A 24,338-nucleotide genomic window follows, 5' to 3' on the forward strand; every position below is an offset into this window, starting at 1 on the left:
TTCCAAATGTTAATGGGCTGCAACTCCCATCAGCAGTAGTCAGCATAGCCTGTGGTAAGCAAGGTTGTACTTGCATACCACATATTTATCTCTCATACTTTACAATAATTACTTGAGACTAGATGGGACAATTATTATTATTATTATTATTATTATTATTATTATTATTATTATTATTATTATTATTATTATTATTATTATTGTTGTTGTTGTTGTTGTTGTTGTTGTTGTTGTTGTTGTTGTTGTTGTTGTTGTTGTTGCTGCTGCTGCTGCTGTTGCTGTTGCTGTTGCTGTTGTTGTTGTTGTTGTTGTTGTTGTTATGATTATGATTATTAAACACCAGGCACAGTCAAAATTATAAAAACATTGGTATTATATAACAATGACAATGGGGACTGCTGAAGTGTGTTTCTTCCAGAGGCAAAAAATTTTTACCACAAGGGCTCTGTGCTTTGGTAGTTTTTCCAGTTCTTTATTTTCAACTGTAGCATCCCCTGGAACTTCAATGTCAATGATCCAGAACTTTCTTTGTTCTATTTCTACTATGTCTGGTGTGTTATGTTCAAGGTGTCTATCAGTTTGGATCCAGAAATCTCTCAAGATCTTGACTTCCTCATTTTTTGACACTTTCTGAAAATGTAGTCATAAGGGGATAGAGTTGTTCTTCTCTCTCTCTCTCTCTCTCTCTCTCTCTCTCTCTCTGTGTGTGTGTGTGTGTGTGTGTTGTGTGTGTGTTTTGCTTCTTTCACTATTGGGAGAATGCCCTTGCACTTAGAAATAGGATAACAAGATTTTTAAAATCTGATGTGAGACTAAAAACAATCATATTTAGCAGGAGGTACACAAAACAGCATGAGCACAGCATTTGATGGTTTTCCCTAGTCACTGATAAAAGTGCTAAAATATTAGTTAAAGCTCTTAATAGTATTTTTCTGGGTTTAAAGACAAGAAAGTTTCCTAGAAGGGATCTAGCAGAGAAGAGGGAATAAATTTCCTGGTGTCAATGGGGAATGTGAAAAATAACCACTTTATATCTTCTGTTTAAACGAAACAGCCAGGGGAAACATGTATTAATAAAACAGATAAAGAAAAAAAGGAAATACTTCTGATTTATAGGAGAAAATAAGTAAGAAAAAAACCCCCACACATTATTTCCAAAGCATGTAGCATCACATTAATCTCCAGCACCATCTCCTACGTGTGGTTCTAGCCAAAAGCATTTAGTGCCTATTAACAACTGTAGGCTAGGCAACTTACAATATTAGCTACTGTTTCTGAAAGTGAGCAAGGAAATGCTATCGAAGTTTGCTGAGCTACTGTAACATACAAGTTTGTGTTTTTTTTCTGCACTTTAACATACAGGCAATATATTGCTTTGAAGAATGTCTGTAGATTAAGTACAGTTGCTTCAAAAACTATGAGGGTAAAATGTGCTTTGGGGAATTCAGGTAATAAAAAAAATAGTTGACTGAGATTCTCTTCAGGGATTCTGAAAAAGCATTCCAAAAGTGTTGAGCATATCCCCTGCTCTGTAGCTCTGTTAAAAAGAACCCTTTTAACTGAATACCAAAATATTGCCATGATTTCACCACATTTTCTGGCACTTTATCTTATTTATTTTATTTCCATCCTGCATTTATCCCAAAGAAAGGCCCAAAGCTTACAAATAACTAGAAGACGGCTAAAATCAGAAAAAGGTATTAAAATACAGTAAAACATACAATGAAAACATAACAAAAAGAGCATATTGCAAAAACCCCACCCCTGAAATGAAACTAAGTGTCTGTAGCTGTGAGATATGTAAGAATGATCAGAACACTGATAACAGAAGTAACGTGTTACAAGTAATCGATAATAATTACAAATAATAATTACTACAACAATCTCTTTTTGTAAATGCTAAGGGATAACTAAATTATAATAGTAAAGTGATGGGATGTGATTGTTAACTGGGCTTTTTAAATCAATTTCTTATCATAGGATGTGGCCTCTCTAATCTACAGACTAGTAGATTATATTGTTCTGTCTTAAGAAGTAACTAAATACATTATCTACCTTATTAATTTAAAAAAACCTGCCTTTCTTCTTAAAAGGTCTTCTTAAATGTAACTATGTTATTTATTTTTGAATAAAGAGAACACAAATACTTTTTTGAATAAGAAAGCAAATAGCTACTTTTTAAAAAATAAAAGTAGAAGCATGTCTTTAGTGGCCATGGAACTTTATCTGTACTGTACCTAACTCTGGGCATGATGGTTTCTCCACATTTTATTTCAAGATGGAGGAGGAGCAGGGACCACTATTTATCACAAGATGATTTGTACACCCATGGCTTGCATAGTAGATGATATTACTGACACAAATGTATTGGAAATCTTTTTGCACGTGTAGCAAAATCAAGCACAGTATGGGCTAGTATGCCCAACATTTAAATTTTGGAGATGACGGATCCATCCTTGACTATAGGTTCAAGTCTTGACGATAAATGATCACAGTACGTTACTGGCCTACATATGTTCATTGTGCACCTCAGTTTCAATGTATACTTACTCACTGAATGCAACAGGGCTTATGTTTGAATAGACATTATATGATTGCACTTCCAATCTTTGAAAGGCTTCTGATTGTCTGAGGTGGTTGTTTGTTTTCTGTCTTGCATTGTAAATTTTCTCCCCATATTTGTTGCCATCATCACAATATTCCAGTTTTTCTATTCCTAAAATCAGTAAAGAGCCTTTGGAAAATTGACAAGTAAAATAAGCTATTTCAATGAAAACTGATCTCAGCTTAAACAGATAACTCAATTAAAAAACTGTGTGAACTACACATGTAACATTGCATGGTTTCTTCTAAATAGTAGACACATGCCTCAATGTTGCCACCTAACTTTGCATTTACATCTATAAGAGATTATAGAAAGCTTTCACAAAAAGAAAGAAGGGGAAAGTAAACTGTTTAAATCTCTTTCATTGTTATCAGCAGTGGATTTATTACACAGTGAAAAAAATATGTTGCTTCAGAAAGGAAGCAATTATCATTCACTACATAGCTAAGGTTCATAAAGTGCTTTTCTTGTGGTACCATAAATCTTGAGATTTCTAAATATATTGGCTTGGGAAGAACTCCATGTCTTCACAGAAGGGGATAAACCCCAGCAGATATATTTGTTTATAAGGGAGAAGTGATTTTTACCATTTCGCCCTTCTTCTGAAATCTCTTGCACTACCACCTATACAAAGAGTGTCTGTCAATGCCACACAACAAATTAGGAAAGTAACAATGGAAAAAAATATCTCCTTAGAGTAGGAACATTCACTGAGTAAAATTCCACCTCACAACATCATTAGGATTCAGTTTATCATCCCTCAGACAGTAATATCAGCTCATCCAAATATGCAAAACTGCCATTCCTAACATGAACAACCATCAGCCTCTGAAAAATAAATGCCACATTTTGTTACACAAGACTATCCACAGCTTTCAAATCTGTCATCAGAACAAAACTCTTTACACATATGTTGTTTGGCTACCCACACTCCAGAAAAATATCTCCAAAAAATAAAAATGTTTTTACCTTCCCTGGAAAAATAACCCCACAAGTTGTGTCTCAGCAAACCTTCCCGATGTGTTGCAGGTTGTGCTTGTGTGAAATATCAAGGGCAATGTTTGCTGGTCACATGAAAAGAGAAGAAGAAGAAGAAGAGAAATGTTATAAATCATAGTACAATAATAGTACAGTACCTTTAGATTCTTCAACAGCTGTACAGATGGTTCACATCAATGGAGTTCTCCAAATTATTTCTCTTTAAGTGAAATTCAGTGGAAATACTAAGTCCCATATTAACTTGAAGTGGAAGACCCATGGCTTTTAACTTTGTAGCTGTCTGGTAGATATGGGCGCAACAGGGCCAGTCCTATAGTGAGACAGATTGAACAAACTACTTTAGGAAAGCAGACAACTCTTCATCTGTTATTGTCAGACAACCTAACCTGGGACCCTAAATTAAACTGTTAGCTCTGGTGTGGTTGGGAATGCTATCCTATCATGATTATTTTTGAAGGACAATTGAGCTTCCAAACCTGTTAATCTCACTAAAGTGTGTTGTCACATGTGGAAATAGATTGCAATCTGGACCATTTGTGAAGTGATCTGTTGCAGTCTTTTTGCTGGCAATCACACAATGCACTCCAGAACAACCTCAGTCTGTTCCCAAACTGGGCCTTTTTGGTCCAGCTGTAAAGCTTCTAGTCTTGACAGGGAGAGGCAGTAGTCATTCCTCGGCAAATGGAAAGGTTGCTTTAAAAGAGATCTCTCCCATTAATGTGACGAGAGATGGGGACGACTCACCATTTTGGCAAGTCATCCCACTTTGTGTATCGTCAAAAGTTGACGACTCACAAAGCACAAAGTTGCCCCCATGAAGCGACAAATAAGAAAGTTATTTGTCGATTCGTGGGGGGATATTAAAAAAAAAACACCCCACCTGCCACCCCCTTCCTATTACAAAATAATAAAAAAGAAAAGCACAATTCTGCCTACCGGCCGCCAATCAACTGATCAGCGGCAGATACTCACCCATTCACACAGCCAGTCACCCCAACAGCCTACCCACCTTAAGGCAAGCTAAGGGAATCCAGGCTGCCCTTTGTAAAGATGGCAGCTGCAGCTTCCATACCCTGAATGAAGCCGCAGCCACCATCTTTGCAAAGGGCAGCCAGTGTTCCTTTTTACATGTGTGGCTGGGAGGCCAGAAGGAGACCTCGGCAGCAGCCATTAAGGTAAGGGGGTGTTGGCAGAGGTGGGTTGAGGGCTAAGGTAGGGAGAGGAAGAGAGTGTGGGGGTGGGCTGTTGGGGTGGCTGGCTGTGGGGGAGTGGCTGTCTGTCTGCTGTGGATCAGCTGATCGGTGGCCGGTAGACAAAACGTGTTTTTTTTAAAAATAATACGAAGGATGAATAAAAACAGGCAAATATTCATCCCTTCGTATTCATGGGGGTCTCTGGAACCCATAAATATAAAGGGACGAATATTTAACATATGCATTAAGGAAATGTTGCAATCTGTTTTTGTAATTTTCTGGCCCAAAGTTGCAAATCCAAGCAGGCGATCAAGTGTGTAACTGAGTATGTGACCTGGGTCTGTCTGGCATACCAGTTGCATCATTCTGGGTTTCCAATATGCAGACTAAGCAAGAGCCTGTGCAGACTAAACAAAAGCCAAGTCTCCATTTGGAAGAACAATGAAAAATCTAATATTGTCATAGTAGATTAACAATCCTTCTTTTTAAAATAATCACTACTGAGAAAATGAAAATAAAAGAAACACCAGTGTTAAAACCCAGTAAGGCCCAAGCCATTTCTGGAGGATTTGAAATACCACTGAACAAAAGCCTGTAAGCTTCAAAATGCCCTCAGAGTAAGCACAGTTAATGTGAGTAATAGATAACAGACACAACAGGAGGCTTTGTGCTGTTTACTGGATTGAAGCCTTACGATAGAGTCCATATCTGCATATGCTTTTGTTTCCATAGTGTTAAAAATTCTCTGAAATAATTAGTGGTAACAGAAAGAAAGCCAAATAGGACAGCTTTCTCTCAGTGAAAGGAGCGTGACCGTGAAATGTAGTAGAGCCATCATCAGCTTTTCTCTAAATTAGAGCTGTTTTTAAAAATATATTTGATAGTTTTAAACCTAATGCGTGTGTTCAATGGTCCTTTTTAAAAATGTCATATTTATATAGTGTTCTTTAAATTGCTTAGTTTATCTGTTGTGAGTTGCCTTGGACCCCCTATGGGGAGAAAGACAGCAAACAAACAAACAAACAAACAAACAAACAAACAAACAAACACCCTGTATGGGGTAGTGAATGGAGTGATGGACTGGGACTCAAGAAGCCTATGGCAACTTAAAGAACCAAACAAAGAATATCAACAGAATGGGCATGGTCTACTTATATTTTTGAAGTTCATTCAAGATATATTATTTCTTGCAGGAACACATGAGAAAATACACCTGACTCTCTTGTATCCCAAGAGAATGTAACGTATGCATCCAACACAGAGAGATGTATCTGACACACAGCCACTGACACCAATTTGCACATATATTCTGAGAAATAGAAGTACAGCACAGGAAATTTCCTAGATGAGGTTTTAAAAAATCTGTGAAAATAAATTTGAAAGAGCTAAGTTCATAGTCTGGAATCAATAATGTTTAGATTATTTTGTGACCTTTTAATTGCCAGTCTGTACTTCCTGGATAAATTAAGTATGCTTAAGTGATTGTCTCCATTTTCTGTTTATTGGTACTAGGCATGCATTTATCAGATATGTAGTTCTTTATGTTCTTTATTATCACATGTGACTTTTGTATAAAATTCCATGATAGCCAGCATAGGCTGGAGTCCCATATAGGCTTACCCGGGAACTAAGCAGGGATGTTAGCAAGTCTTTGGGTCTAAGTCCCATGTCTGAATCTTTGGTAGCAAGTCCTGAATCCCAAGCCCCAAGTCCAAGTCCCTATATATAAAATATATATAAAATATAAAATATATTTATACAGTTGTGCCCTGCTTAACGATTACCCCACATTACGACGAATCCGCTTCACAATGATGTTTTTGCAATCACAACTGCAATCGCAAAACAATGTTTTAAATGGTTTTTTTTTCATGAGTCCTGCGATTCAAGTCTGCATACCTGGAAGTAAGTCATATGGAAATCAATAGAACCTATTTCTGAGTAGTCCTGGAACTGTTAGAAACGTATGCGTGCTGGAGAGGCGTCATGCACACCTTCGAACTCCGCAGTGTTTTTGCTCCCTCGGCCCCAGGAGATGTAAGCAACAGGGGCCACGTGATGTTCTTGGCGCGAACCGGTGCTATTTAATGAAGTGCCAGTCCGTTGGTAAATTCTCTTTCGCTTTTGGCACCCACCTGCCCACCCTTTTCTAGTGTGTTTTTGGGGTCGCCTGTTGTGGGGCCAGATAAGAATTTTTGACCTCTATCCTGATTGGCTTTTGGATGGGGGGATTTTTCGCCTATCCCACACTGGAAAAGGGTTTGTGTTGGCATTTGATGGTGGTTTATTATACTTGGTCACACTGGCGGGTAGTGCGGGAATAGCTGGTTGTCACGATGTCTCCCTTTTGTAATAATCATAAAGCAAACAGCGCGCCAGTCCTGACGGTTTCTGCAGATCTTGCGATTACAGGGCCGAAGGCGACTGATGCGCTGGAATACTTTCGGACCCAAAGTCATCAAATACGATGGCTTGAGGTCCGGGGTGTTTAATTTAGGCCTTACAGGTTCCTCCGGTCGCTAGACAGCTGGAACCTGGGGCCTGGGACTCGCCCATTGACTGATAAGGAATTATTTGCCGTTATTTCCCTGCACTACCGCAGGCCCCCTCAATTTGGATTTGGTTTATTTGGTTGAAAGAAATTGGTTTTTAATAAAGTGTGGCCCATATTTAAACCCAAAGAATTGTTGTCTTGCATCTTCATTTCGGGGCTTGGGGAAGCAAAATTTTCCAAAGAATATCCCAATGACAGGTGCAGAGCCAGCATTTGCTTAAAGAAAATTCTTTATTGGGGATGGTTGCGAAATGGTACCTTTTAATTTGCAGCACGATGCAGGATATACTCCCACATTCTCTGTTTGAGGCCTTTGAATGTTTCCATATAAGGATTTAAAACTACTTTATAGCCTGCGTTCAGATCTCCCCTCCCAGTAAAGTTATGGAAGAATAGCACAGAAGAAATGCGATATATATGTATGTGTTGCATGCAAAATATATAATTTTAGATAATCTTGGTTCAGACAAGTGATGTGCACTCTTACATACTGTGTTATTAAAGAATAGTAGCTGAAAGAGCTCAGTTTGTTTAGATTTTGTAAGCCATCAGTCTGGAACACAGAGGAGACGTAGAGACAGAATTCTGCTTAATATACTACCCATAGTTTACAGATGGCCAAGAACTTCATTTGGTTCCTTTCTCAACAAGAACTCTCAGAAAGTTCTTCATACATGTTACTGGGGGGGAAATGAAGGTTTTTTCCTTCTTCCCTCCAATGAAGGTGTGTGAGGGAAAACGAATTCACAGTTTTACCCATCAAGATAAAGAGTTTTGAGTTTTTAGATTTTACAGGTCTCGCTTTGAATGCATATTTAAACATGTTTATGATGCTGGGTTGCCATCTCTTTTTTTCTGACAAGCTTTTCACCTAAGCAAATGACATCCACATGCACACACAGACAGTAGGTATGAGATTTCCTCACTTCTTCAGTCTTTTCAAGTAAAACATCTACTGATGCTGTATATAGAAAGTTAACAAGGCCCACTTTTCACAGTTTAGAGATAAACTGGTAAATTGTTTTTATACTTCTCTATTAAAAATGTGGGCAGGCTGTCCATGTTCTCATGCAGGTGCGAACTCAAAATAGAGCCAGTCAATAAAATTATTAAAATTAAATCTTAATATCCCAATGTCACATCAATATAAATAGCAAAAGAAAAACAAAAACAAAATGATATATGCTTAGCAAAACAAAGATGAATAAAAGTGCTTCATGCGCTATTTCCCCCTTCTTTTTTCTGCATCCTAGGACAAAATAACACAACTGGACTTCACTTGGTAAATTATATATCGGGGCAATCACATTCAGGTCCTAGACTTAGAATGCTAACTTTTGAAAAACATAATCTTATTCTAACTGTAACAGTTTTTTTTCTTTTTTGCACATCATTTTTTGCTTGATTTTCCCTGAGTCAAACTTCATATGATGGTTTTTATGCTGTCATAGAATTAATTTCTTCAGCATAGAATTGTCATGTATGCCCATTTTTTCCTAAATAGGTATGCATGCATTTTGTACAGGTACACATCATCTAAGTGATAGCAGTCAGAAATATTATAAATGATCATCAGGTAATGTTAATGAGCATTAATTAATATTGACTTCATTAATAAATATTCAAATTTGTTTTAATCAGGATTTTATCATTTGTTCTACCCCTGCCATCCTGAATTCCCATAATGAGCACAATCTGAATGTTGCCTTTGAATGAGCTGCCTTGGGTCCTTTTAAGGAGAAAGTCAAAATAGTTTAAATATTTTTTTAAAAATAAATGTATCGTTATAATCATTTGCTACTTTTAGCATGTTAACAAAGATCAGACTTCTGAGAAAAACTGCATTTTCCAAACCATCATGGAAGTCATTGGAAGCACAGAATGCCTTCAAGGTTGTGCCTTCTGTTCTCTGCTTCCCTGAAATTTACAGAGGGGGCCAAATCTTTGAAAATACCAAAATTCCTTTTCCTCTTGTCAAAAAATTCTCCTGTTTAGATTGTCCAGAGCTTCTACATGGTGCTTAACTTCTTCTTTTTTTTACCTTGCCTTTGCTCAGCACAATCCAGATCATTAACTTCATTGCTTTAATTATCACCTGAGATTAAACTGTAATTTAACAAATTGAATTAAAATCGTTATCTCCTGTCTATCAAAATACAGATAGCACTGGCTCAGAAGCCCAACTAAAAAGGTTACCTGGATCTGGAGTTCAGATAAATAAGACAGAGGCAAGCAAACTGAAGATACTGTACAAAACATGGTTATTCTGGGTGATTGTATGGTGCTATTTATTCATTTATTTATTGCCCCTTTTGCCAGCATGCCCTGCCTGCATAGCTGTGGAGGTAGAGACTTGATGCCTCCCTCCAATGATATGACAAGCTATGGTTAGCAATGCCAAATATGTTGTGATGCAGGCTGGCATCTGGGCAAAGAATGCAGGGTTTATAACCTTCCCTGCCCAGAAGCCAGCCCTCTCAATCTTTGCTGGCCCCACTTGCCTACCCTGTGGATCCAGTGGAAGCATTGTTCATTGCTTAGGGGCTAGACATGAATTTTTGGCCTGGTTCACCTGATTGGCATATAGAGCAAAAGATGTCTAAGACATTTTGGCCACTGATTACTCATGGGGAACAAGAGACCATTTGAAGGACAACCTTGGTTAAATAGGTGGTCATGGCTTAGTGCGCAGTACAGAAATCAGGGGGGATTAGTGGTGAGTTTTAGTTGTCACTGTTGGTGAAGGAAGACTCAATACGTGAGCAATTCAGATTTTAAGGTTCAGGGACATAACCTGAGAAGCACCCTATGGGACCAAGCTGGATAACACTCACTTCTGGTCTTGAGGCTGGAGAGAAAACATACCTGGGAAGGGCTTCCAATTGGGTTGGATGGTGTCAGACTGCAGAGCTGCAGAATGGAGGAGGGGCTATGAGTTCACTCTTACAGGACAGGAGAGAAGGTCAGAAAGGACCTCTGGTTTTGATCTAAGATCTGCACTCTGTTAGGCCCCCCTGCATGTAGGGAAGTTAAATAGTTTAATAAAGTTATCGTCCAAGTTAAACCCATCACTTATGTCATGACTCTTTATTCATGAGTTGGGAGGCAACCAGTCTCAATGGAAGGCGATTTTCTTCTCTGAATATACATGAAAGCTCAATGAATGGCTCCAACATAAAATATGCTTGTTGATTATACCACTTGGAAAATCTCAGCTCACAGATGATGACTAAACCGAGGGAAAATCATAGGCACAGCCCATTGCCATGACAGAGCTATCTGTTTCTAATGATGGAAACTGCAGAAATCACCTTCAATTTTTATATTTTATTTAAACATCTCATACAAACCTTGGTCTACCTAGTCTGAATAGCTCAGTGGTTTAGATATCTGGTTCTGGAGACAGAGGTTAGGAGTTTGATTCCACACTGTGCCTCCAGCGAGAAGAGCTAGCCCTGTGTGGCCTTGGGCAAACTGTACGGTCCCAGGGCACTCCTAGAAGAAGGGAATGGTCGACCACTTCTGAGTATTCTCTACCTGGAAAACCCTGGAAAAGGGTCACAAGAATTCATAATTGACGTGATGGCACATGATTATTGTTATTATACAAACCTGGAGTCCATTCTTTCATTATACTTTTATTATACTTTCATGTTAATCTAATTGAACATTTCGCACAAATGCGCACGGACAGAGACAGAGAACTAATGCCAGCTGTTTTAATATCTTTTAAAAGCAACTTACCTCTATTCATTGCCATCCTTTATAAATAGCTGGACAGCCTTTGCAATCCTGGCTGCCTTTTCTAAATTGCATATTACACACTATGCCTTCCTCATAGTTCAAATTTCCACGCAGACCACACACAATATAAATGCCAGCATTATTAGATTCAGGCTTTTATCACTCACAAAGGCTTCTGTCTAGGGAAGGAAAGTATGATATGACAATATGACTTAAGGGTTGTGATACTGATAACTACTGCCCCCAGACTAATAAGAAAATGAAAGAACGCCACTGAAAAGATTTTCAAAGGCACAAACTGTAGATGTCAGGAAAGGGTCTAAATCCATTGTATTATAGCGGGAACATTCCACTGGATATAACACCCCCTTGAACTCTAAACATCATATTACAACCATTCTGTTTTACTATACTAGTCTAATTTTAGAGTCTGTTGAGAAACATAATTTTCTTTTTTTAAAAAGAGGGGGGTTTACATAGTTTTTCACAATTGCCTCCTTGTTTTGTTTGAGGATTAAGTGATCGTCATCCCAGTCAGAGACGAAAAGGATAGTTTACAAAAACAAATTCAGGAGCTTTTTGTCCATAGCAGGCCCAAGAAATGTGAGGCCCTCCAAATGGACTGTGACTCCCATCAGCACTAGGGCAGTACAGCCAATAATGAGAGACAATATGATTCTCAGTCCATCAGCATTATAAGATAATTAGAGTACTACCTTGTGTTTTGTTTGCTCTCTAACAAAACCAAAACTGGCATTTGTCTTCTGGTATTCATATTCCCCACCCTCACCCCATTTACTAAAATGCTTCTATCTTATCTGGTGGATATGACAGGGCAGGGTACAAATGATAAAAAGAGGAATCCAAACAACGGAATATCATTCAGTAAGCAATGCAATAAAAGAAAACAGGGAGAAAAGCTCACAATGCGACACATGGATTTATTCCACCGCAGTATAAGAATTTCATACATTACAGGCTTCTGCGAAAAGAGATATAATAACTGCACCAAACCCATTGAATTGGTGGGGAGTTCTATAACTGTTGATGCCTCGGTCAGCACTTGATTCAATGTCTCTACTCTAGTTTGAGCAAGTAATTTGATTTAAGCCCACCTGCTACATGTTTGGGGCTTTGCTTTGTGTTTGGAGTGTAACGTGTATTAAAGAAAGATGGAATCTTCCTATAATGTCCAGCAGGAAGAACATTCAGTTAATAGCTGCAAGTTCTTGAACTGGTATTAGGAGTTGTTCACTGGGCAGGGCAGGGGCAGACTTGCGTGCCTGTAGCCCATGTATGTAGCCCAGTTTGCTCTCCGCCCATCTTCTTTCCTGCCTCACAACTTCAGCAGTCATCTAACAACTACAATGGGAAGAGTTTAAATCATTAAAACTTGGAGTTGTTATGGAATTTCATCCAAAAGTGAACTTTTAATATCCAGTGCTGGAGGCATTCAAGAGAACATTGGACAACCATCTGTCAGATCTGTTTTGATTTGGATTCCTGCATTGAGCAGGGCAGGGGGGACTCAGTGGCCTTATAGGCCCCCTTCCAACTCAATTATTCTGTGATTCAATGCTTCTATGATACTAAAAGTCATTATGGCTCCATAACTGTATGAGGTCAAGACTGTGGAAGTTGTTACAATACAACCATTGGACCAGTCTTTCATAAATAATACAAATTTGCTGTCTTCGTCACCCAGAAGAACTGAATGAAAACAAGTGATACAAATAGAACTTTGGGAAAATGAAGAGGATTGTGGAGATATTTCCCAACCAGTGTTTTGCAGATGTTCACTGTTTGACTCAATGCAGAGTATTTGTGAAACACTCAGCAAAATGTCCCTCTTTTTGTTTTCCTAATAGGCATCCCAATAAAGAATACTATCAGGAGTGGTTATTTTCAGATATTTCTGTCCTCCTGCTCCTGTCCCATCATCTCCAAAGGCTTCTGCAGAACAAGAGAGATTCTAAGGGAGCCTAGGAATCTGGGAGGAGGGAATAGAGGAGGGGAACATTTAATTCCCACAATACAGCTAGAATTCATGATGTCATCAGACTTTATGCTACTGGGTATCAGCCATTAGGCAAAATGCAGACAGAAACACACATATCAAGGAAATGTATTTAAAAATATTTCTATGACCCCAAAGAACACCCTATACAAATCCCACAATCTGATATGACACACAGATGGGAAGGAACTACAGATGGACTTCGGAGAAATACAATAAAAACCAGAGGCATATTCACAGCCCTAGCAATCCAGTGACAACTCCTTCTTGGTGTTTAGCTGCAGCACGTAAGCCTTTATCAACCCAAGAACCTAATGATCTCTCTGTCAGAAGTACTTACAAGATTTATTTCAAAAGATCATAAAGATGGGAGGAGAAAAAGAGCTGTTCTTTCTCTGTGAGACATCAAACACCTGCTTGAATTTTTTTTTCTTTGCTAGAGTATGCATGTTTAATAAAAGGGATACCAAACTGCACACTGAAAAAAAAATATTCCTGGATTTTTCTTTATTCTTCTTCAAGGCTGCTATTTTCTATGCTGCAAGAAGTCTCAAGCCATATAAAATCAAATATTTGAAGTGTGAATATATGAATTATGCCTGCCACAGTGAAAAAAAAGAGAAGTGTGTCACACTAAAATATATAGGTATTCTAGGAAGAGTATAGCTCCTTTCTCTGCAGTGATCTTCTTAATTCATACTAAGCAGGTTGACAGATGTGGTTAAACTGGGTGCCATTCACTGATTTTTATAGGAACCTGTTGGTTCTAAAAATCACAAAAATACAAACTTCTCACAGCAATCATTGTAGGAGTAGGGCTGTCCCCAGACATTTGGCTACCTGAAGCAAAGGACAAGATGGTACCTCTGCAATTTGCGTCAGAGAAATGGAGTGAGCTGGCTGATTAATCTAATCTTAACACTGCAGATGGATAACTCCACCAGAGGCAGCTTCTTCATTATGTAGGGCTGGCTCTGCATAAATATTTACTTGCTCTTTTTGAGATGGGAGCTTATAAAATTCCTGCCTCATCAAATTGTCCAAGACATTCTGAGATAAGTGGATTTGAAAAGGACTCATCTAATGTTCCAAGACAGGCTGTTTGTATTGAATGTCCAATTAGAAAGCAGCATTGCTTAAAAATATAATTTTAAAAAGCTCACCTGCCACCTTTCTGTACAAACTCAGTTTTTAACATTTCTGTTTCTATGCCAACTTTTTAAAATTGTGGCTGTAGAAAAACAACAGTGGCAGTAACTAAAAAAACAAAGTATATTCAAGGGTTCAAATGAGCTGTAGAGGTGAGGTCATGATATGGGATCAAAACTACTAATAAAGTCTCATAAGAATAAAACTTTCTCCAGATGCTTTATGGAGCCTGAATGCAGATCTGTTTCTATGCTGTGGTATTTGAAAGTGTTCTGGGTCAATGTTTAACTAGAGCATTAGAAGTACCACATAAGGGCATTGTTCAATTACAAATGTCTTGCAGTTCTGCCACGATCCTTGCCCAGAAAGTAACCATTCTGCTTTTGCTTAAGAGACCCTTCCACCCGGTTTCACCCTTGTTGCCATTGTCCTATGAGGACATGGGAAGGAATTCCAAAGCAATTAAGATGTGCTCATTCATATCTAACCCTGGCTTCTCCCAAGCTCATTTCCTTTCAAGGAGCAATGATAATGCCTGAGAGGAGATTATAACATGTCTAAATGATGTTGACATCTAGTTGACAATGTCATTTATAGCTGGCCACCATTCAAAACAGACAATACTTTTACTATCCCTTTTAGAAAAGTGCTCTTGTAACTGTCCTCATCAGCTGAGACAGCATTGGGTAAAAGCTGGCTCAATTTCTTGAAGTTGAAAGACATCTAGGGGCATTATATGGTCCAGCATGGTGTGATACCACCTTACATGGTGTTCTAAGGTGATGGTCGTGGTATATGTTGTGGAATATCTCCTATATATTTATTGCTTAATGAAAGAGACAAGAAGCAATCCCAATTTATGAACAATTCTATTTTTATTAACTGGTATATATATCATACAGTTCTACCTAATTAGTCAGACAGGCTGTGGAAACATGGAAATCACTGATTGCTTCAGAAGACCTCAGATGCTAAATATTAACCATCTGGTCTCTGTAAATAGAGAACATTTGTTTTAGCCTCTTGTTTAGCATGTTTTATTCAACTAGATGTTACCCACTAGGTCTATGAGTTGTAATTTGTTTTTCTCCATTTACATACAGGGTCTGACTGTCTTTTGAACAATGTATAAACAGAAAGAAATGGTGATTAGAAATCTGATATATTATGATCAATTGATACAAAAGAAAAAATTTGTATAGACATTTTCATGCTTTTTTAAAAAAAATCATAGTGATACAGAAATTGGACAGAAGAGTTATGAATGGCGTCCAACTGGCATGACCTGAAAATAAACTGATTTGTCTTGAAATAGAATTTTTGGCCTATCTCTAGTGAAGAATAACTCCATTCTTCACTCCTAGAGCTGCTACCAAATCCTGTCTAGTATCTGGGCATTGACTTTGGAGAAAACATATGAAAGCATTTTAAAAGAGCCCTGAAATGATGAGCAGAATTTATCAAGGCAATGGAGCCTCTACCTATCTCTAATCATTAGCAAATTAAAACACAAGGTGATTCGAGAAGATGGGAAGGTGTTTTGAGGAAAGATCAAAAAGACTTAATCTAATTTCACAAGGCAGGGTATTTGGACTGAATATGTTGGCGAACTTCACAAAATTATATAGCAAATGACACTTGATGTGGAATGGAGGAAACTGATGCAGTAGTTTGTATTTAGATAGGCGTTGAGTTCTTTTCCAGATATCTGTTGGATACAAAACTGGAAAGACGATAGGAAGTAAAGAGGTGCCGGACTGCAGCTAGTAATAAACAGCACTATAATATTTCACTTCTGTGTTGTGTTGGAGTGAATTTAATCTTAGATCTCTAGTTTTCTAATGGCATATTACAGCATGTGGTCTTTTAAGTCGACCACCATGATCAGTCTCTTTATTGATGCAATTTCTTCCCCACCCCTGCCCTTATCTCCGCTCAGCTACTGCTGAACTTCAGCTCTCTGTGAGTGAAGACAAAAAAAAATATTATCAGTCTGTGTAGCATATAGACTTCTAACTGTGCGGCTTCAAACAAGAGCATCCATTTCACCTCTGCCAATAGCCCTCAGCATTGTATTTTTGAGTTGCTTTTCAAAGCCACAGTATGTCTCACATTTGAAACTGACAAGTGGAGGCATTGAAGCTCTGTGGAACATGACCTGAAAATGGGAGGGGAAAAAGAAACATTGCCAGCGAAGTATCGGAGAGCAGAGTGAATATGTCTCGCAATGCAGGCTTGCAGGCTTCTGGTCTATTAACCATGCAGACCTGAAGAACTGTGCCTGTTGAGTGGAAATTTGGTACAGTCGTGTCTTTAATACAGTGATGCCACTGATCAAATGCAATGGTACTGTTTATAAGCCAACGGCTCCCATAACATGTGAAAAGCTGTTAATGTTGATCAACATTATCACTGCATGAGAGTACAGTGATGTTATTGTGCAGCAGAGCAAATCATTCTACAAGGCAATTCTTGTAGAAATGGGGGCAGTGAGAAACAAAAAATAAATGCCCTTTGAAGCTGGACTTTGGATCAGCACCTAATTTGTCACTGATGTAGCAGACAGTCTGCTCTTGCTACGTGCTAAACCCATACTGTTTAACAATATTTCAAAAGGCAAGGGGACCATGTTTCGAAAGAAGCTCTATGGGCATGTTGTTTGTAGAGCTTTGGGTCTGATATAGGGGTTTGTAAATTGAAAGGTTGCTTTCTAGTCTGCATTCTGTGGCGTAGGCATGGCAACATTAGTTTACCTGAGAGGTTAAAGGTGTGTATGTTTCTCCATTGTATGTGTTGCACTCACTCATACTTCTGCTTCACACCTTTAAGTCCAAAACAGCCCTTCAATGTATTTTGGCTGAGAGAGACTACAGACACATCCCAGCTGTTTTTGTTTCTTTCCTCTCCCAGCAACCATAGTACGGATCATGTGCCCATCTTCTGGAATCCTCTAGCACTGGGAAATTCTACAGAACAGAAATTTCTGTTGGAATTTGTGTGTACTGTATATATACTCAAACCTTCATTTTAAAAAGATAGGAAATTTAACTATTCAAAAAAAAGCCTCCAGATTATGAATGTGGGATATTGTGTTTCTGTACCCATGATTCAAAACACCAGGAAATGGTGCACAATATTATGCCTTCATTATCAGCAGGAAAAAGGATGCCAAGCTTTTCCTAGCAAAGGGCCCCCTGAATGCAGATAACTGAAGGTTTTCTTTGTTTGTTAAAACATATCATTCATTCATTCATTCATTCATTCATTCATTCATTCATTCATTCATTCATTCATTCATTCATTCATTCATTCATTGGATTTCTGTCCCACCCATATAGAACAAAGGTCTCTCATGTAATATGACCGCAATCTCTGCTTCATTGCATGGATGAGAGACTGGATGGACAGCAACTCATGGCTTGTCTGCTTCAATATGACACTCTAGCCCTTGCTACGTTCTTTTGCTATGTTTAGCAGGACATAGTGGTGCTACTCTGCTGATTGTAGGTGTAGTAACCTTGTTGCCTCTCCCTACTAAGATCTTTCCCATAGCATGTACACTTGTCATAGTATGAATCTACACTAGACCTAAAATGATCATTTTTGTTGTTTAGTCGTTTAGTCGGTTTAGGACCTTGATACTTGGCGGAACGCCTGCTCCCACCAAGATCTACTTGGATCACCCGCACGAGTCAGGAGGTGAGGCAGGAGCCTGATGCTGAGGGAGGCCCGGAGGGAAAAGACACGAAACCGGGCCTTTTCGGCGGTGGCTCCTCACCTTTGGAATAGCCTCCCTCCGGAGATTTGCGAGGCCCCCACGCTGGGTACTTTTAAAAGCCAACTAAAAACATGGATGTACATCCAGGCCTTCCCTCCTGTCAACATTGGACTCCCTTCTCTTTTTGCTGTTTATTTTTACTATATTTCTGCACTTTATTTGTTATTGATTGTATTGTAATCCTCTCGTGTTATTTTAATGTATATATGTCATGCTGTAAGCCGCCCAGAATTGTAGAATATATCAGATGGGCAAGATATAAATCGAATAAATACAAAATAAAATAAAAAATAGTCATGTCCGACTCTTTGTGACCCCATAGGTGATACTTTGCCTCTTGGAAGGCAGCCCACAGTCAAACTAATCAATACATTTAAAATAAACTTAGAAGCAGTGCTCCCTCTAATGGTGAAAGAGATTTGTGCTATGCTTTTCCTCACTTATCTTGTATTCCAAGTGTTAGGAGAAGGTAAATACAAGTTTAATTTACAAGTCTCATTGCCAAGGGAAGCATCACTGAAGACGTCACACTGCAGGAGGCAAACCAGGTTGATTATAGGGCATATTTATTCTTCCTAATACATAGCTTCATTGGCAGAAGCTTTGCTTAAACTAATTTTGAGGAAAGTAACCCTCAAAACATGTTACTCTGTTTCGGAAATAACAAAAATGAGGCAAAAATAAAAGCATTGCAGCACCCTTAAGACCGACAAATTCCTTTCAGTGTGAACTTTTGAGGATTGTAGTGCCCTCCTTTCAGACACTTGGAGCATCGTGTCTCATTCACAGATTTATATATGGTCTGTATGATGGTGGGAATAGGAGTGAGAGTGGGACCAAGTGTGGGGATCAGAGAGTGAGAATGGGAGCAAGTACAACTTAATACAAACTAATGTCACTTTGCAAAGTGACAAAGTCATTATTAATGTTGTCAACACATTTCAGTTAGTGGACTGTGTTGGTAACATTAACATCCTGGAAGCTTTGGCAATGGAAACTGACAAAGATCATTAGTTTTCAGAGGTTACCTTTTAGGACTTGGGTTCTCAAGCAGAGTACGTTGTGCTGAGGTCCAGACAGGGTACAATATATTTATGGTATGCACAATTATTATTTATTATTTATTTTATTTATATCCCACCTATCTGGTCGGGTCAGGACCACAAGACAGTAGAGATGGGCAGCTTATTAACGTGCAGTGTGTGCTAAAAAGCTCCGATCATTGTTTGATCTTCTAAGATGTACAACAGAATTTATGAATGTACCTCAGCTCTCCCCCTACCAATCTCTCTTTATAATTCCTCCCCACCCCCAATTGCCACATTGAGCTCAGTAACAGATTGTCCTGGGAGACTGAAATATTTGGGCCCTAGCTTCGTTGTGGTTTCAGATTTGTTTCTGTTTATTCTCTTGTGCAGAGACCGTGCTGTCTGCCTTATGTAGAACCCAGATGGCCACTGCTGGCAGGGGAAGCCATATATCATAATGCATGAGGTAGAAGTAAATGAGTCCTGATGTTGTGGTGACATTGTTAAGATGTGTAATGATATTTCCAAAGTAAATGTGAGCAACAGCTAGCATCCAGATTTGTAGCAAGGTCTTCTCCCCATCTCTGTTTCCACATTGTGTTCTCTGTTAAGTGTCAGTAGCTGCTTCAGGTTTGGGTGTGTGTGTATTTTAATGAGCACACGCCTGCCATACAAAACATGAGAATGGGAAATATTTTAGTTCAAAGTGGGTTATGGTTTATTAGTTATATGACTTAGTGGTCTCACCTAGGACCTGTTCTATCACTCTCTCATTTTGTTTGGTTGCACCCCCTCTCTGCCGTCTCCACATTGGTCCTATTCTGAACCACACCACCATATGCACTGTATGTAAACCTGTGCTCCATGTGTCTGAAGGAGCAGATTTGAATTAATAGTAGCTCACATTGCAATGAATTTGCTATGCTTAAAAGCACCACCATTTTGTTTTGTTTTGTTTTGTTTTGTTTTGCTGTGATCTCAACTAAATACCTCAGTCAACATCAACCATGTAAGTAGAAGGACAGTGTAGAAGTTTTCCTGGCAGTGATGCCTCTGTCTTCTGCTCCATACAAAAGAGTGAGCCCGCCGCTAAGTCCTCGGACTTTGAGCTGGCGGGCGGGGTTTGCCGCCCACCCCGGAAGGACGCAAGACATCGCGGGAACAGGCTTGGCCGAGAGTGGAGAGCAGGCTTTATAAGGGGGCTCTCCACCCGCATCGGCCTCTCTTTTGTTTCCGGGCAGAGCAGGGTTGCTTCGTTGTGACCAGCGTTGGGAGCTGCGTCACGGCGAGGCAGGCGGAGGAGCCTGAGGGCGGGCTGCATCGGCAGCCAGGAGCATACGGTGGGAGAAGGGAGCCGGGTGGTCGGGGGCTTCCCTAGCCCACACGGAGTTCGGCTGGCCGGGCGGTTTCGAGGAGCGGTGGGAGCGGCGACGGGGGAGAGTAGTGTCCCGCGCGCCTGCACACCCCGCTTTAGGTTCATCCCTCCTCCGTTCGTGGTTTTTTCTGCCTCCGCCCGGCGGCGAACGGCCCGGTATGATGGGGCCGTTGCGCAGGTCCGGCGAGGTACCGCCCGCGGCTGTGTCCTCGGCCTTGATTTGGCGTGCTGGGGCTGGTGGGGGTGCGGGGGGGTTGCGGCGGCTGGGCCCCGGTTCAAGGGGCGGAAGAGTATGGCACCGGCCCCGTGGCCCTCCCTCCCCCCGCCCGCCCCCGCGCGAGGTGTTCCCCTCTCTCTCCCTCCGCCCTCCACCCCTCTCTGTTCGGGCCGGCCTGACTTACTGGCTTGGCCCGAGGGGAGCCGGTCGGCCACGTGCGGCGGCCATCTTGGGTACGGCCGCCATTTTGTGTGATGCGGGGGAGGGGAGGAGGCTCCTTATTTAAATAAATAAAAAAAAAAAAGGGGAAGGAATTAGAAGAGAGGGAATACAAAAAAGATAGATATACATACATATAATAAAAAAAAAACTGATTGGTTCCTTAAGAAGGAGATTAAGGAAAGACTGATGACTCTGGCACACGGCCAAAAAAAAAAAAAAAGGGATTACAATGCTACAGCATGGACATGGGTTTGGTGCATAGGCAAGTGGTGTTTGTGAGGTAGCGGTCATGAGGATCGGTTATTGGTTACGGATGTCCAAAGTAAATATATAAATAAACAAATAATAATAATAATATAATAATAATAATAATAAATAATAATAATAAAAAATAAAAATAAGAATAATAATAATAATAAATAATATTAGCAAGAATAAAGCATAACATAAAAGAACGTATAACAGAATAAAATTAAAAAAAAAAAAGAGAGAGAGAGGGAGAGGGATTGAGGCTGTTATAAGGGCCGCAGTGGGCATGAGTGCGGGATTAGCACATGCCTGAGCATAGGCGGTTTGGGAGCTCCCGAAGGGTCGTCCAAGGCAAAAAGGTGTCGGGGGTAGGCGGCAATTGTGTGGCTAGCCATCCGGGGGGTGCACAAGCATAACAATAATCATTTTGGTATTGCTTTATTTTAGGTCAGCTGACTGCAGTGGTTGCAAGGACGCATCGGGTGCAAGGTTGTATTTTACTGTGGTGTTTTTGGATTGGGTAATCTTAGACGGAGTGGGGCAGCGGAGGCAGGTCGGCTTCACTGCCCACCGGGCGTTCTGCGGTGTGAGCACGGGTTGTTGGGTTAGGTAGCATCGGTAAGCAGGTCGGGGAGGTCAGCCTGGGCATAAGGCGAGGCGCTAATTGGGCTAAGTAATAGACCCTAGGGGGTGGAACAGTGGTGTTTGAAATGGCGCCTCGTAAAGGACGAGGTACATCAAAGGGCAAGCAGCCCGCTAAACGACAACCTGTACCGCAGCTGTCTCCACCTCAGTCGTCTTCAGACGAGGATTCTTGGCCGATATGGCAGGAGTTACAGGATAAAATGTCTGCAATGGAAGCTCAGAGGTTGGCCGCACAGCAGGCGTTGCAAGAGGGAGAGCTGCCACGTAGATCGGCTAGGGAGTCAAGGGGGCTGAAGAAATCCAGGTTGAAGGCGATAGCACAAGATCTGATGGCTCGCTTTACCGCTTTTGAGTCTGCACAGGTGCTGGATAATCGACAGGGTGCCCCCAAGTCACCAGTCCGTTCCAGATCAAGGGGCAGTGACAAGGAGACAACGACTATCCCTAGAGACAGCGCTTCAGCGGCAAGGCAAGAAGCTCGGGAGGAGCTAGAGGAAGGGGAGATTATGGCGGATTCCCCATTGGAGCCTTGCGTGGCATCAACTTCGGAAGGTGAGTGTATTATTGCACCACAGCTGCAGTCTCCTGGGACGGGCTGGCCTTGGGCGGGCGGAGCCATAGGCACACCACCGGGAAGCGCATCACAGACACCACTAGATAGAGGGTGCCCTAACACGCCTTGGCCCTACATGGGACCACAGTGGGGTTCATGGGGGGCACCATGGGGAGCCACACCTCCGCCACATCAGCCAGCGAGTTCTGAGGTTGCAGGTGGGTGGCATCCATCAGTTCCTAGCACGGGCTACAATTCGGTGCCGGCGGCGGCCTTGCCGTACGCAGATTATGCGACGCCCGTGGGAGATCATCTGACGGCGGCCACGAAAGAGAAAATTTGGCGTGGCGAATTCGTGGACTTCTTTGATTTGCTGAATAGGGACTGTGAGAAAAAGGATTGGGACAAGGAGGATGAAAGGGAAAAGGAAAAACGTAGGAGGAAAAAGCCCGATAGGAATTGGACGAACTGGCTGCCAGGATTTGTGATTTATGCTGGGGTATTGATAAAAATGCAGCCCTGGAGGGCGCCATCGCTTTTCCAATATCTTGACACGATGATTAGGGCCTCCACTGATTTCGAAGGGTTGGCATGGCTGAGATATGACGAGGCCTTCCGCATGCGGAGCGCCATTCAGCCCAACCTGAGGTGGGACGAGCCTCATCCACGTTTATGGTTACAGCACATGACGCCAGCCAAATCAAACATGGGGGATAGGTTTGATAGTGGACATCTGAATAGACGGACACGGCAGGCGCAGTTTGCCCGCCCTTGGGCGGGTCAGGCGGTTCAACCCCGCTTGTTGTGCTTTCAATACAATGCCAGAGGATTATGTGCGAGGAAGCCTTGCAGATTCAGGCATGAGTGCCTCACATGCGGTGGCCAACACCCAAGTATCAATTGTTTCAAAGCAAGGCAGGACAGAGGGGCAGGTGGTGTTAGGAAGCAAGGAGGTGGGGGCGCTCCTGGAAAAGGGGCCCAGCCCAATTAAGTTGGAGATTCTGGAGGCATGGCTGCAGTGGTATCCTAGGCATGAGGAGGCTATATATTTACTGGAAGGATTTAGAAACGGCTTTCGGATACCGGCAGTGGGTGAACGTAAAAGTTATGTTGCGCGAAACCTTCGTTCAATTAAAGGAATGGAGAGTATTGTTAGGAAGAAAATAAGTAAAGAAGTCCAGGAGGGGCGAGTATTAGGCCCCTTCAAGGAGCCGCCCATTGGGAACCTTAGGGTTTCTCCGTTGGGCATTGTTCCAAAAAAGGCACATGGTGAGTTTCGTCTAATTCACCATCTATCTTTTCCGGAGGGGGAGTCGGTTAACGACGCTATACCACCGGAATTGTGCACGGTTAGATATACGTCATTTGACGAAGCTGTTAATATGGTTAAAAAATGCGGAGTTGGGGCCGAGCTGGCGAAATGTGACGTAAAATCGGCCTTCCGGATTTTGCCAGTCCACCCAGAGGATTTTTGTTTGTTGGGGTTTCAATTTGAGGAATTATATTATGTAGACAGAGCGTTGCCTATGGGTTGTTCCGTGTCATGCGCGGCTTTTGAAAAGTTTAGCACGTTTTTAGAGTGGAAAGTTAGGCAAGTATCGCGATGTACGTCGACGGCCCATTATCTCGACGATTTTCTCTTTTGTGGGGAGCGGAATTCAGGTAAGTGCAGGTTTTTATTAGACACGTTTAGGGATTTAGCACACAAGGTGTCGTTGCCTTTAGCGGAAGAGAAGACTGAGGGGCCAACTACGGTCCTGACTTTCTTAGGCATAGAGATAGATACTGAGCAGCAAACGTCACGGCTACCAGAGGAGAAGTTGAGAATTTTGAGAGCCAAAATAGGGGCGTTGCTGGGGAAGTCAAAGTTGACACTCAAGGAGCTACAGGAGATAGTCGGGCACCTCAATTTTGCTTGTAGAGTAGTGGCCCCCGGACGGGCTTTTGTTCGGCGTCTTTGCACGGCCATGACGGGTCTTAAACGCCCATTGCACAGGGCACGGATAACTC

At 41.1% G+C, this 24,338-nt stretch overlaps 1 protein-coding gene across 3 annotated transcripts in view; it reads right to left on the reverse strand.

The window, feature by feature from the left end:
• CDH12 (cadherin 12) overlaps nt 1-24,338 on the reverse strand; it is an 875,078-nt gene that overhangs the window by 559,903 nt on the left and 290,837 nt on the right. For all 3 annotated transcript variants that reach the window (XR_012086709.2, XM_078391722.1, XM_078391723.1), the window contains exon 3: nt 3,575-3,669. The gene's annotated coding sequence lies outside the window, so the exon portion shown is untranslated. The remainder of the gene's footprint in view (nt 1-3,574; nt 3,670-24,338) is intronic.

The sequence above is a fragment of the Pogona vitticeps genome, chromosome 4 (genome assembly GCF_051106095.1).
Source record: "Pogona vitticeps strain Pit_001003342236 chromosome 4, PviZW2.1, whole genome shotgun sequence".
Lineage (NCBI taxonomy): Eukaryota > Metazoa > Chordata > Lepidosauria > Squamata > Agamidae > Pogona > Pogona vitticeps.